The 14133-nt window shown below is 32.4% G+C and overlaps 1 long non-coding RNA gene across 1 annotated transcript in view; it reads right to left on the reverse strand.

Moving 5' to 3' along the window:
- Positions 1-4281: 4281 nt before the first annotated feature.
- LOC147802122 (uncharacterized) overlaps positions 4282-14133 on the reverse strand; it is a 40042-nt gene continuing 30190 nt past the window's right edge. Inside the window, exon 3 of the long non-coding RNA XR_015429837.1 lies at positions 4282-5442. This is a non-coding gene — a long non-coding RNA (uncharacterized LOC147802122). The remainder of the gene's footprint in view (positions 5443-14133) is intronic.

Below are 14133 nucleotides of genomic sequence, written 5' to 3' on the forward strand. Positions count from 1 at the left end.
TCGAGGTGGCTTAAGGTGTATACCTTCTTTTGGAACCTGGTTCAAATCCCACAGCTGGTCGATAAAAAAATCTACCCCGACCACAGTGCTCGACGTAAAATATCCTCAGTAGACGGACCTTGCATTAGAATCACCTTGATGAAATGGAAGCCATAGATTACTTCTCCATGTAACGCAAATGCGGTTAAATTCCATCAAAAAGTCCTCCATGAGGGAAAATTTTTCGTCAATTCTTGATACAGAAGTTTCTTTGCCTCCTGGATTGGGTACAAAATTACAAGGCTTCGCAGTTTAAAATTACAATCGGATCAGCTGTACGACGACGCTTATAATGTATATAATAATTTTTTTTGGTAAAAATCACCATTGTTTTTATGCAAGCAATCACATGTTTCAGGGATAATTCTATATCCTGAAGCACTAATGAACAGCGATATCACTATATTGTTCTTTAAAAATTATCGGATTTTCCTAAAAAAGCTCATGTTAGCATTTTCCTGGAACGCATCTGCTGAATAGAAATAATTATTCAATTTGGGTTTTTAATATTAAAACTCAGAATAAACAAAGGTAAAAAAAGTTGTGTAGTAATCCATTTGTCAAATTATAATGAATGAATCGTGGTTGCAATAATCCTAGGTCGGCTGTTCTAAAATTAAATTAAATATGTTTTTAGCAGACATAGGAGTATTTGTATAAAGATGGGTTATTTACATTGCTATCTCGTTTTAACTTGGATGCATTCAAATCAAAGATGATTGATCATCTTTCACACAAGAAATTTTTATTAATTCAAAAAAATATTTCTTTTTTTGCCTGAAATATTTGATGTAGATACTATTAAGTATAGAATTATAGTAAAAGAAATTATCTCCCTTTTGCACTATTTAAATTATTTCACACAGTTTAATAACCTGTTATGCTCTAACGAAACCTATTAAAAGTTGGATTACCTAAGAGACTGTTTACTAATTTATTACTCTAGTACTCGACATGAGTTTAAAACCTTTTGCTCTGGGCCATTTAAATGCAATGCGAGATTTCGGTGACAAAATCGAAAGAAAAAGGCAAATTCTGAAATAATTGCTGTCAATAAATATTATGTGACTTATGGAATTTTTAAGCGACAAACCTTAAATGAAGTATCTGTTTACAGTCGATGGTAAAGCATTTGGGAGTTATTTGGCCAATATCTTTGAAAAACTGAATACATTAAATAAGAAACATCTATGGAACAAATAAAACTCTTGCTGCTGCAAAAGCGAAGATATTTGGCTTCATTACCCTCATTGAGTTATGTCAGAAATATATATAAACAACAAAAACTTTGAACAGTTTCATTGGCTCTAAAAATGTGAAGCAAATGATATCGCTTTACTTGTTATTGTCTATCATCTGAAAATTCTATTGGCTGTTTTGAAAGAAAGATATTCTGATTAAAAAAAAATTTATTTTCCCACATGAATGTTGTAATCCTTGTTAGTGTATCTGTCTGATCTATCAAGAACTTGCAGAAATGCAAAATGATGAGTGAGTTAAAACTTAATTTAATATGAAAGGAGTGATGGCATGGCTACGTGAGGAAACAGAAAACAAATACCCAAAATTCAATCAAATGTGTAAGAACACTATTGTTACCGATTACATCTTCATATTTAGCTGAATGTGGATTTAGTGCTGTAAATGATTTTATTGGCAAAAAAAAAAAAGAAATCGTCTGGATATAACACAACGGGGAGACTTGAAAATGAAGCTAACTAAATTGGAACCTAAGATAAAATCTACGTGCTGCAAGTACCAAGGGCAAGAATCTCACTAAATTAAAATATTAAATTACTATAGAAAAATCTTTACCGTAAACCGGGGCGAGTTTACCCATTTTAGTTTTATTTAATTTTCACTATTTTAAATTGCAAATAAAAAATTTTTTACCGACGGAGGACTTAGTTCAGACTCTAAGGAAGATGGCGATGTAGTAGTTTGATCCGTTTTTATTTATTTGGTGTCTTTTGAGAGATTTGAATTGAAAATCAGCAAACTTTTAGTTGGTGCTCCGTAAGTATATTATTATTATTATTACTATTTTCACTTTGGTTAAGTGATAAACTTATCTAAGACTAAAATTACATTAATTTTATATGAAAAAAAAAACAAAAAGAACTTAGGTTTTGCTGTTGTAAACAAAAAGCCAGAATTCGCGGGGCGAGTCTACCCATTCGTATTTAGTTTTAATAAAGCATAATAATATAATTTAGAACTTTGTTTATATTAAAATTAAGTCATTTTAAATGAATTTGAGTATATTATTAAATTCTGCATTGATAAATTTATAGGTTACATTTGAATGTAAATATAAAATATGTTTATTTTACCTATTTTTTCAATTTTTATATAACAAAATAAACTTTTTTTATTTAATGCAAGTTAAATAAATTATTATTTATAGTTAGTACAGATAGTTCGAAATTATATTCGCAAAACAAATGGATTTAAATGTTACAAAAAAAAGCCACCTGAGATGAAAAAAGCTATCCAAAGGATAAAAGCCAAACAATAACAATATTAATTTATTTTTATCAACAATAATCAGAATTTTTTTTTTTTATAATGCTATTGATTATAAAAACAAAACTGTGATCAAAATGTGATAATCGATCAAATACTCGATTTGTGTTATTTTATGAATAAAGAAATGGAATATATAATAAAGTAATGAATTTTACTTCATAGATATCCTATATAGTAACTAAAATAACAATTTAATAGTAAAATTTGCTTATTTACAATGTTAACATTCATTTTAGTAGAATGGGTGGACTCGCTCCATACGAGAGATTTGTCAGCGTTAACTGTTAATATTTTCTAAAATCGATTTCACAGCTTTAAAGAGGGATAAATAGCGATTCCGAAACACCTATTAAAAGCCTTCTTTCTTTAATATTTGGAAAAGTTTAACCACTTGAAAGTTGACAAACTGAAAAAATGGGTAGACTCGCCCCGGTTTACGGTATTAAAATTATTTCGAATTTGAATTTTTCATTATATGTTCTGAAAATTTACTTTGTTTCGCTAACAATTTCCTAAGTTTCTTAGGTGAACAATTCGATTTTTTAATATTAAAAATTATGTATATATTACATAGGGGGGCATAAGAATTTTAGAAAGGCTTAGGTGGGGCATGGTACAAAAAAGGTTGGGAAACACTGTTCTAGATGATAAAGAGATTCTTATTTTGATTCATTATGATTTAAGAAGTATGTTTGATTCAACTCAATTCTTCAGTAAGAATTATATCTTTTCCTATAAATACATGCGTTGCTTATTAAAATGACGTCAATAATAAAGAAAATAAATTAATTTAAAGTTTTCGATTTTAGAATATTTGGCCTCTTTACTCATTGAATGCTGTTACTATTGTGCGGCAGGAATTAGAAAACAAGAACTAGATTATGTTGTTAAAGTTATTATAATAATTCATGAATTAGTTTATTTCGTGGGGGATTTTATCAACACCTCCTAGAAGTCTGAAGGCCTTAACACGGATCAATTTAGTAGTCCGATGTGACGAAGTTAACTGCGCAGTAGATGAAATATAAGAAAGATGTCATTACGTTCGGGGTACTAAGCTGCGCAGTGGTTGAAAATATGAAATATGTCATTACGTTTGGACTACTAAAGGATATTTATGGTAACCCGTGCTGAGGCCTGCACTTTTCTAGGAGGTGTTGATTCTATGCTACACCACTATGTATGTTTATTAAAATAGATTTTATGTTTATTGTTGAATTAATAATATTACCATCTAAAAATTAAAAAAAATTTTTCAGTATATTATATATATTTACGATAAAAATATTAAACTATCCCATCTTCTCTAATATTTGCATAATAAAAACTGCCTACATTTCATGATCATCATATTTAGATTCTATATGCTGAACGAGATTTTAAGCAATTGTTTCTGACAAGGCTCTATAGATACTTGATTACATTAGCGACTATAAAATGATCAAGAGTTTTTTCGGTTCGATATCTAATGGTGGAAAATGAAGCCTGAAATTGAGAATATCTGGTAAAATAACCTTACCGAACCCAGCTCGGTAGTTGCACCTGCGGAATCCAAAGTACATTTATCAAAGGTGTAAAATGATTGGAGCTTTTCTAAGCGCTGCGGACCGAATTAATTTTTAAAAACGTTGATGTGTGTACAATGTGAAAAGCACGCTTTTGCATAATACGTGGCGAAAATCGACAAGGTAATGAAAAAATTATTTTCGAAAGGGGAAAATTAAGCCCTTTTTAAAAACACTCAATGCATCATGTTTTTGTGCTAGTGATTTTGATTCAAACTATTCGATTATTTTATTGTAGAGGATGGCATGGCAAAAGTAGGCTGCATTTAGTTTATGGAAAAAAAATGGTCTAGCAAAACTTTTTGGTATCATTAGGAAAGGAATTGATTTGAAATGTTATAAATTGTATAAAAATAAAATAATAATAGTTTTCTGTATACGTGTAATGACTAAAATTACTTGCAACATCTTTATTATAATTAATTTGGAAATCGAAATGTTTCCGAACAAAGCAATAGTTTGATCTATTAAAATTTAACAAAAATCTTACCTAAATAATTTTTCCTAAGACAGTCGTCCATTGTAATCTTGGTCAGGGGAATAAAGACACACACAACCCATAAATTTTACTTACATAAATAGTACATAAAAATTTTTGACGTAATTACAATTATTTTATCTGAGTATTGACGTTATTATTATCTGACCTTTATCAAAATGTAAAAATAGAAGAATGCAACTATTCAGACCCTGGCTGGTGTTGAGTTTTGTTCAATATAACAGTAGTAATTTTATAAAGTTAATAATTCAAAAGTGTTCCACATCTATTATAAAATGCCTACCGGAGAGCAGTGGATGGTATAATGGATTAAAGTCTCTCAATGATATATTTCGTATAATACATATAGCATTGTAAAATCTCATAGATACAAATTAAAGTTCAAGGCTTCCGCTTTCTATAGTGCTGTGGTAGATAGTAGTTGTATCAGTACAGTAAAGTATCCTCGATAGAGTTAATATATCCACATGGGTTAGGAGCTGCCATCTGTTTAACCGTGGAATTTTTCGGGATTTTATTCTCTATATGACGCAAATACGAATACATTTCACCAGCAGGCCTTCCACGAAGTCTAGTTAGTCTAAGTGCTTCATCTTGTCTTCTGGGTTGGGTTTATTATTATAGGACTACGAAGTTGAACATTGTTAGTTGTTAACAGTTCAATGCCGATCCTAAAATATTTAGCCTACAGGAAAATAAAAAAGAAGAAATAGACTGTAAATTCAGTCTTATCTGCGATATCGAAAGGATCTTTACTTGGTAGGGCAGGCAATTTTGATTGAAGTATTTATCCACATTCCTAGCGGAAATCTGAAAGAAAAAAAAGGCAGAAATCTAAAAATTGCATGACGATATGTGTCATCAAGATTTATTTTATTAATTATATAAAATAAAAATCTAAACTTTCAGTCCGGTAATTTCCTGAAACGTATTCTTAATGAATGCATGAACAAATATTTCAAAACCTAATTTTGTGAACTGCTCTCTTTACTGTAAATTGCCCGATTGCTGTGCCAAATAGAAATGGGATATTAGAACTTACTATGTTTGTACTTTTAGTGAGAAAACGTGCGTCGCCTCAATTCGCCATAGGACAGACAATGCGTCGTGAAATTCGTCGCTCGCACAAATCATCACTGGCACATTTCGTCGCAACGACAATTTGTCGCAGGCTCAATTTGTCACTATAAATATTCTAGTGTCCAATAATTTTTTAAGCTTAATATAATTCACCGAGACATATTTGTAATATTTTTCCCCTCATTTTTCTGTCATTTAATTTCAGTTTTTGCAACGGTAGTTTCTTAACTACAAAAAAAAAAATTGCTCAAGTTAGCTATGACATACAATAAAAGACTTTTACAACATTGACTATAAGTGTCTCATTGCGGAAATTAGGGTTTATAAGGGTGTGAGACCAGCAAAATTCTCAAACAAATAATTTTAAAAACAAAATGTAAAATAGAATAATTAATCTAAACATTTTTTAAACATAAAATCAGATTTTTACGCATTGCGGTTCTTATATCAATGATTGTAGAGGCATTTTTAAATGGAGCTGCATAACGCAAAAAAACGATAGAAAGATAATGAAATGACATACAGTGAAAACTTGATCTAACTAGTTGGCAGGGACCGATCAAGACAAATTTCCCTTGCAAAATATTTTGAAATTAAATTACTGAAGAGCAGTCCTAGCAATAAAAAAGAATCTATTGAATTGCGTGATTCAAGAGACACATTCTGAAAAATTTTGAAAGCAGACACTTGAATATTATTTTTCTAAGATAAAGTTTACCTATCAATAAATTATTGCAAAATATAAAACAACAAATTGATGTTATGTCTAAATAAAAATAGTTTGGTGACACAAACTATTAAAAGTGATTTTTGCTAAAAGTCATTGATTAGCTGAATTATTTTTTATTGTAAGCTGTAATTATTTTTTATTTAATACTTAAAACAACCCAAAGCTAGCCCATCTTTCATTAGATTTTTTACTAATTTTTGAGGTCCCTCAGAAATTGTGGGCCCTAGGCTCATGCCTATTGGGCCTAGGCGATAATCAGGCCCAGCTAGTTGGGTTTATTGAGTGAATACCGCTATTACAACTAATTTCCAGGCCACCGTCAAAACCCTGATATTAAAGATTAAAAAATTGTATGCATAAATCGAGTTAAAAAATTACTATGCCCTTCAGCTATTACGGCAAAGAAATTTTCAGAGAAAAAAAATTTTTTTTTGGTATTTAAGTGAGCAATAATACTACAAAAAAGGTTTATACTAATTTCTGGTACCAATACGAAAAAGTGATAAACGAATATCGTTTCTTTCTTACAATTTTAACTCCTTATTTTTATAAAGCAATGTAAGTACGACTAATGGCTAAGTAATACTCTTCGTAACAAAAGAAAAATTCGATCGACACTTTTAAAGTTACAAACTAAACTCAGTGGCGCGACAGCCCATAGAGGGCCAAGGCCTACTGTGCCCATCTCAGTTTTCTTGACCTTGGGCTCTGGGGTGCAGGAGCAGATGTTCCGGTCAGGTGGTCAGCCGAACGCGGAACCCCCAGTGTTTAGTTCCCAAGCATGCTTGGTACTCATTTATCGACCCACTGAAGGGATGAAAGGCTGAGTCAACCTTGCCCGTCCCGAGGATCGAACCAGGGACCTGTGGCACGACAGCGCGAAGCGCTACCGCTCAGCCACCGGGCGTTTTAAAGTTACAGCCATGCATTAAAAAAAGAATGCAACTTTTTGTTGAGCATATATCTATTCCTATTAGTATAATCCATAAAATCATATAGTTATTTTCCCAAATGTCAAATTACTATTAAAATCAGCATTCAGTGTTATCTATGACGTCAAAAGGCATTTTATTTTATTCTCATCTAGCTAAAACTTTACAATATTGGCTGCGATATATTATTTTATTCAGCATTAAATTTGGCTAAGTAAAATATTTGTTCCGTCTTCACATATATATGTAGCAATAAATATATTTTGCCTGCCATCCGTACTGTTGAAAATATTCTACAGTATCCAATAATTTTTTTAAGCTAAATAATTCACCGAGACATGTGTTTAGTACCTTTTTCTCCCATTTTTCTTTCATTTAATTTGAGTTTTTGAAAGCGGAAGATTTTTAATTAAAAAAAAAGAAGAAAAAATGGTTGAAGTTAGATATCACATATAATAAAAGACTTTTACAACAGAACGCCTTATCTTACAAGTTAGGGCTAATAAGGGTGTGAGACCAGCAAAATTTCTATCGCCCAAATGACAAATTACTATTAAAATCAACATTCACTGTTATAGTACACGTCATAAGGTACGGCATTTCTTCCAGCAAAAAAATTGGTACGTTTTGGAAGCTTCCTCATCATAAGCATGTCTTGCTGCTAAGTTTTGAGTTTCAAGATTAAAGCTCAAAAAGTTTGCTAAAATCTGTAATAGATTACTTTTTTCAGAGGGCGTTGGGATAATAACGGGACAGTATTTCAAATTTGGGGTTCTAGCTCAATGAGTCATTCATTTTACTTTATTTTTATTTAGATAATTGCTCTTGGAGTGTGGATTAACAAACATATTCAGTTTGCTGACGGTAGTCTCAGTAGCGTAGCTAGACTCTCAGGGACACACAAACCTTAGAAATCAGATACTTATAAGTAATAAAATATCTATTTAACTAAGGATTGCAGATAAAATTGTTACAAATATTTTTGTGGGCTAACAATTTAAGACATGAAATTAACTTTGATGTTTTCGTTCACAATAAGATGAAGCGCTTTTTTATTGGGGGAAGGGAGGACGCTGAACTATTAAACATTAATTAAATCTGTAGGTACACGAAACTATAATCTTCAACAGGCTGGCAAGTCTTGGGCAGTATTTAAAGTATCGGGATCTATCGTAAAATTTAACTAAATGTTAAAAAAGTGACTATAGTCATAACAAGTCGGTAGGTGATGGGTTACTACACTTTTTAGTGGGCTAATGTGCGATGGCAAGTTAAATTTCAGTGTTATGGATCAAAAATTTTCAAACCCTTTTTAAACTAAAATTATTATGGTATCGAGGTAATGTAACATATCGTGGTGTTATGCTTATTCACAATAGGCAAACAATTTGATATGAAATTAAAACTTTTCGGGAAAGAAAAGTAAAACTTCTTAACGATTGAATTTTTTATTTATTTATGAATCATTACAGGAGGAATATGTAACAGTATAATAATTTGAGCAAACGAAATTGGGATAATAAAAAAATTTTATAAGCAAAAGACTACTTAAGTTGAGCTTAAATTGGCGAAAGGTTTTGAAAATAAGTTCACACTTTTGGCCGACTATTGGAGGAAAGCGCTTTGAATCTAAATTTAATTTAGGCTATTAGAATGGCTAACGTTAACAAATGGTAAACTAATTATTTTATAGCCGTAACTGTTTAAGAGGTATCAAGTGTATTAGAACGCTCACGATTTCTGACTAAGATCTTGAAGCGCTTAAATTTGAATTCAGAGTATCAATTTCTTGCAGTGCTAAAAACGTGTTTTTTTGGGGGAGGATCAGTTTTTGAGGATAGCTGAAGATCTTGAACTGGCGAAAGTTTTTGAAAATAAGTTCACGCTTTTGGCTGTCTATTGGAAGAAAACGCTTTGAATCTAATTTGCGTTAGGCTATTAGAATGACTAACGTTAACTAACGGTAAACTAATTTTTATTTTACAGCTTTAACTGTTTAAGAGGGATCAAGGGAAAAAGGGTATAGAAACGTTAACGATCTCTGTCAAAGATCTTGAAGCGTTAAAATTTGAATTCAGAGTATGAATTTCTTGCAGTGCTAAGAACGTGTTTTTTTTCGGGGGGTGGGAACAGTTTTGGAGGGAAGCTGAAGATCTTAAATTGGTAAACATTATTGAAAATAAGTTTACACTTTTGGCCGACTATTGGAAGAAAACGGAATCTAATTTGCGTTAAGCTATTATAATGGCTAACGTTAACTAACGGTAAACTAATTTTTATTTTACAGCTTTAACTGTTAAAGAGGGATCAAGTGTAAAAAGGTATTGGAACGCTAACGATTTCTGACAGAGATTTTGAAGCGTTAAAATTTGAATTCAGAGTATCAATTTTTTGCAGTGCTAAAAACGTGTTTTTTTAAGGGGGGGGGGAAACAGTTTTTGAGGATAGCTGAAAATCTTATTTTCAAAAATTTTGGCCAATTTAAGTTTACACTTTTTGCCGACTATTGGAGGAAAACGCTTTGAATCTAATTTGCGATAGGCTATTGGGATGCCTAACGTTAACTAATTCTTATTTTCTAGCCGTAACTGTCTAAGTGGGATGAAGGGTAAAAGGGTATAGGAACGCTAACGATTTCTGACAAAGATCTTGAAGCGTTAAAATTTGAATTCAGACTATCAATTTCATGCAGCGCTAAAAACGTGGTTTTTGTTTGGGTTGGGGGGGACCAGTTTTGAGGACGGCTGAAGATCTTAAATAGGCGGAAGTTTTTGAAAATAAGTTCACACTTTTGGCCGCCTATTGGAAGAAAACGGAATCTAATTGGCGTAAGGCTATTAGAATGGCTAACGTGAACTATTGGTAAACTAATTCTTTATAGCCGTAACTGTTTAAGAGGGATCAAGGGTAAAAGTGTATTGGAACGCTGACTATATCTGTTAAAGATCTTGAAGCGTTAAAATTTGAAATCAGAGTATCAATTTCTTGCAGTGCTGAAAACGTTTTTCTTTGGGGGGGGGGGAGAAGTTTTTAAAGATAGCTGAAAATCTTAAATTGGCCACAGTTTTTGAAAATAATTTCAAATTTTGGCCGACTATTGGAGGAAAACGCTTTGAATCTAATTTGCGTTAGGCTATTAGAATGGCTAACGTTAACTAACGGAAAACTAATTCTTATTTTATAGCCGTAACTGTCTAAGAGGGATGAAGGGAAAAAGGGTATTTGAACGCTAACGATTTCTGACAAAGATCTTGAAGCGTTAAAATTTGAATTCAAAGTATCAATTTCTTGCAGTGCTAAAAATGTGTTTTTTTTTGGGGGGGGGGGAACAGTTTTTGAGGATAGCTTAAGATCTTAAACTGGCCTAAGTTTTTGAAAGTAAGTTCACACTTTTGGAAGACTATTGGAGGAAAGCGCTTTGAATCTAATTTGCGTTAGGCCATATGGCTCAGGTTAACTAATGGTAAATAAAGTCTTATTTTATAGCCGTACCTATTTAAGAGGGATCAAGTGTAAACGGGTATTGGAACGCTAATGATTTTTGACAAAGATCTTGAAGCGTTTTAAATTTGACTTCCGAGTATCAATTTCTTGCAGTGATAAAAACTTTTTTTTTGGGGGGGGGGGGGAACTGTTTTTGAGGACGGAAAAAGATCTTAAATTCGCAAAAATTATTGAAAATAAGTTTATAGACTATTGTAGAAAAACGGAATCTAATTTGCGATAGGCTTTTAGAATGGCTAACGTTAACAAATGGTAAACTAATTACTTTATAGCCGTAACTGTTAAAGAGGGATCAAGTGTAAACAGGAATTGGAACGCTAACGATTTCTGACTACGAATTTGAAGCGTTAAAATTTGAATTCAAAGTATCAATTTCGTGCAGTGTTAAAAACGGGTTTTTTTTTGGGGGGGGGGCAGTTTTTGAGGATAACTGAAAATCTTAAATTGGCGAAAGTTTTTGAAAATTAGTTCACACTTTTTGCCGACTATTGTAGGAAAACGGAATTTAATTTGCGTTAGGCTATTTGATTGGCTAACGTTAACTAACGGTAAACTCATTCTTATTTTATAGCTGTAACTGTCTAAGAGGCATCAAGGGAAAAAGGGTATTGGAATGCTAACGATTTCTGACAAAGATCTTTAAGCGTTAAAATTTGAATTCAGAGTATCAACTTCTTGCAGTGCTGAAAACTTTTTTTTTTGGGGGGGGGGAATAGTTTTTAAAGATAGCTGAATATCTTAAATTGGTCAAAGTTTTTGAAAATAATTTTAAATTTTTTCCGACTATTAGAGGAAAACGCTTTGAATCCAATTTGCGATAGGCTATTGGAATGGCTAACGTTAACTAACGGTAAACTAATTTTTATTTTACAGCTTTAACTGTTTAAGAGGGATCAAGGGAAAAAGGGTATTGGAACGCTGACTATATCTGACAAAGATCTTGAAGCGTTAAAATTTGTATTCAGAGTATCAATTTCATGCAGTGCTAAAGACGTGTTTTTTTTTTGGGGGGGGGCAGTTTTTGAGGATAGCTGAAGATCTTAAATCGGCGGAAGTTTTTAAAAATGAGTTCACCCTTTTGGCCGACTATTGTAAGAAAACGTTTTGAATTAAAATTTGCGTTAAGCTATTAAAATGGCTAACGTTAACTAACGGTAAACTAATTTTTATTTTACAGCTTTAACTGTTTAAGAGGGATCAAGGGAAAAAGGTTATTGGAACGCTGACTATATCTGACAAAGATCTTGAAGCGTTAAAATTTGAATTCAAAGTATCAATTTCTTGCAGTGCTAAAAACGTGTTTTTTTTTGGGGGGGGGATTAGTTCTTGAGGGAAGCTGAAGATCTTGAGCTGGCCAAAGTTTTTGAAAATAAGTTCACACTTTTTGAAGACTATTGTAAGAAAACGCTTTGAATCTAATTTGCGATAGGCTATTGCAATGGCTAACGTTAACTAAAGGTAAACTAATTTTTATTTTACAGCCGTATGTGTCTCAGAGGGACGAAGGGTAAAAGGGTATTAGAACGCTAACGATTTCTTGCTAAGATCTTGAAGCGTTATAATTTTAATTCAAAGTTTTAATTTCTTGCAGTGCTGAAAACGTTCTTTTTTTTGAGGGGGGGGGACAGTTTTTGAGGGAAGCTGAAGATCTTAAACTGGCCAAAGTTTTTGAAAATAAGTTCACACTTTTTGCGGACTATTGTAAGAAAACGCGTTGAATCTAATTTGCGTTAGGCTATTGGAATGGCTAACGTTAACTAACGGTAAACTAATTTTTATTTTACAGCTTTAACTGTCTAAGAGGGATCAAATGTAAAAGGGTATTGGAACGCTAACGGTTTCTGACAAAGATCTTGAAGCGTTAAAATTTGAATTCAGAGTATCAATTTCTTGCAGTGCTAAAAACGTGTTTCTTTGGGGGGGGGGAACAGTTTTTGAGGGAAACTGAAGATCTTAAACTGGCCAAAGTTTTTGAAAATAAGTTCACACTTTTTGCCGACTATTGTAAGAAAACGCTTTGAATCTAATTTGCGTTAGGCTATTAGAATGGCTAACGTTAACTAACGGTAAACTAATTTTTATTTTACAGCTTTAACTGTCTAAGAGGGATCATGGGAAAAAGGGTATTGAAACGCTAACGATTTCTGACAAAGATCTTGAAGCGTTAAAATTTGAATTCAAAGTATCAATTTCTTGCAGGTCTCAGAACGTGTTTTTTTTTGGGGGGGGGGAAACAGTTTTTGAGGGAAACTGAAAATCTTAAATTGGCCAAAATTTCTGAAAATAAGTTCGCACTTTTGGCCGACTATTGGAGGAAAACGCTTTGAATCTAATTTGCGTTTGGCTATTAGAATGGCTAACGTTAACTAACGGTAAACTAATTTTTATTTTACAGCTTTAACTGTCTAAGAGGGATCAAGGGAAAAAGGGTATTAAAACGTTAACGAATTCTGACGAAGATCTTGAAGCGTTAAAATTTGTATTCAAAGTATCAATTTCTTGCAGTGCTATGAACGTGTTTTTTTTTGGGGGGGGGCAGTTTTTGAGTAAGGCTGAAAATCTTAAACTGGCTAAAGGGTTTGAAAATAAGTTCACACTTTTGGCCGACTATTGGAGGAAAATGCTTTGAATCCAATTTGAGTTAGGCTATATGGCTCAGGTTAACTAATGGTAAACTAATTTTTATTTTACAGCTTTAACTGTCTATGAGGGATCAAGGGAAAAAGGGTATTGGAAAGCTGACTATATCTGACAAAGATCTTGAAGCGTTAAAATTTGTATTCAGAGTATCAATTTCGTGCAGTGCTAAAGACGTGTTTTTCTTTTGGGGGGGGGGACAGTTTTTGAGGATACCTGAATATCTTAAACTGGCCAAAATTTTTGAAAATAAGTTCACAGTTTTTGCAGACTATTGTAAGAAAACGCTTTGAATCTAATTTGCGTTAGGCTATCAGAATGGCTAACGTTAAGTAACGGTAAACTAATTTTTATTTTACAGCTTTAACTGTCTAAGAAGGATCAAGGGAAAAAGTGTATTGGAACGCTAACAATTTCTGACAAAGATCTTGAAGCGTTATAATTTGAATTCAAAGTATCAATTTCTTGCAGTGCTTAAAACGTGTATTTTTTTGGAAGGGGGGGGGAACAGTTTTTGAGGATAGCTGAATATCTTAAACTGGCCAAAGTTTTTGAAAATAAGTTCACATTTTTGGCCGACTATTGGAGGAAAATACTTTGAATCCAATTTGAGTTAGG

The sequence above is a fragment of the Parasteatoda tepidariorum genome, chromosome 10, assembly GCF_982258835.1.
Source record: "Parasteatoda tepidariorum strain Cologne lab strain chromosome 10, Ptep-v5.0, whole genome shotgun sequence".
Classification (NCBI taxonomy): domain Eukaryota; kingdom Metazoa; phylum Arthropoda; class Arachnida; order Araneae; family Theridiidae; genus Parasteatoda; species Parasteatoda tepidariorum.